Source organism: Arachis hypogaea, chromosome 19 (genome assembly GCF_003086295.3).
Source record: "Arachis hypogaea cultivar Tifrunner chromosome 19, arahy.Tifrunner.gnm2.J5K5, whole genome shotgun sequence".
Taxonomy (NCBI): Eukaryota; Viridiplantae; Streptophyta; class Magnoliopsida; order Fabales; family Fabaceae; genus Arachis; species Arachis hypogaea.
This window is the reverse complement of record NC_092054.1, coordinates 99,040,736-99,042,314: the sequence shown is the minus strand read 5'-3', so window position 1 is coordinate 99,042,314 and position 1,579 is coordinate 99,040,736. Positions and strand designations below refer to the sequence as shown.

Below are 1,579 nucleotides of genomic sequence, written 5' to 3'. Positions count from 1 at the left end.
AAGGTTTACTACTGTTAAACCTGTTTCTTCCACCATTATTAAAGCCTTGTTGAGGCTTTTGTTGATCCTTCCATGAGAAATTTGGGTGATTTCTCCATGAGGGGTTATAGGTGTCTCCATGAGGGGTTATAGGTGTTTCCATAAGGCTCACCTATATAATTTACCTCTGCTATTGCATGGCTCTCAGGATCATAAGCTTCTTCTTCAGAAGATGCCTCTTGAGTACTGTTGGATGCAGCTTGCACTCCATTCAGACTCTGAGAAATCATATCGACCTGTTGAGTCAATATTTTATTCTGAGCCAATATGGCATTCAGAGTATCAATTTCAAGAATTCCCTTCTTCTGAGGCGTCCCATTGGATTCCTCTCAGAAGTGTACATAAACTGGTTGTTAGCAACCATGTCAATGAGTTCTTGAGCTTCTGTAGGCGTTTTCTTTAGGTGAATGGACCCACCTGTAGAAGTATCCAGTGACATCTTAGCTAATTCAGACAGACCATCATAGAATATATCCAGGATGGTCCATTCTGAAAGCATGTCAGAAGGACACTTTTTGGTCAGTTCCTTGTATCTCTCCCAAGCTTCATAGAGGGATTCACCTTCTTTCTTTCTGAAGGTTTGAACATCCACTCTAAGCTTACTCAGCTTTTGAGGAGGAAAGAACTTGGCTAAGAAAGCCTTGACCAGCTTATCCCAAGAGTTCAGGCTATCCTTAGGTTGAGAGTCCAACCATATTCTAGCTCTGTCTCTCACAGCAAAAGGGAAAAGCATGAGCCTGTAGACTTCAGGATCTACTCCATTAGTCTTAATAGTATCACATATCTGCAAGAATTCAGTTAAGAACTAAAAAGGATCTTCAGATGGAAGTCCATGAAACTTGCAGTTTTGTTGCATCAGAGAAACTAATTGAGGTTTCAGCTCAAAGTTGTTTGCTCCAATGGCAGGGATGGAGATGCTTCTTCCATGTAAATTGGAATTAGGTGCAGTAAAGTCACCAAGCATCCTCCTTGCATTATTATTATTTTCGGCTGCCATCTCCTCTTCATGTTCGAAAATTTCTGTAAGGTTGTCTCTGGATTGTTGTATTTTAGCTTCTCTTAGTTTCCTTTTCAGATTCCTTTCAGGTTCTGGATCTACTTCAACAAGAATGTTCTTGTCCTTGCTCCTGCTCATATGAAAAAGAGGGAACATAAGAATAATAATAATAGGGATCCTTTTTGCCCAGGTATAGAGGTTCCCCTATGTGCGTAGAAGAAGAAAAGAATGTAATGTAAAGAAGGAAAGAAGAGAAAATTCGAACACAGATGGAAGAGGGGGTTCGAATTTGGGTGAGATGAAGTGTTAGTAGATGAATAAATAAATAGAAGAAGATGAGAGGTGAGAGGATTTTCGAAAATTAAAAATTAAAATTTAAAGTTAAATTTTGAAAATAGTTTTTGAAAAAATGTTAGTAATTTTCGAAAATTAGGAACGAATTAAAATCAAAAATTAAAATAATTAGTTAATTAAAAAGAACTTTTGAAAAAGAGGGAGATATTTTCGAAAATTAGAGAGGGGTAGTTAGTTAGGTAGTTTTGA

The 1,579-nt window shown here is 37.6% G+C and overlaps 1 non-coding gene across 1 annotated transcript; it reads left to right on the top strand.

Annotated features, from left to right (window-relative positions):
• The first annotated feature begins 532 nt into the window (after positions 1-532).
• Positions 533-640, top strand: LOC112780375 (small nucleolar RNA R71). Its single transcript, XR_003191216.1, has one exon. It is a non-coding gene; the product is annotated as a small nucleolar RNA R71 (small nucleolar RNA).
• Positions 641-1,579: the final 939 nt, after the last annotated feature.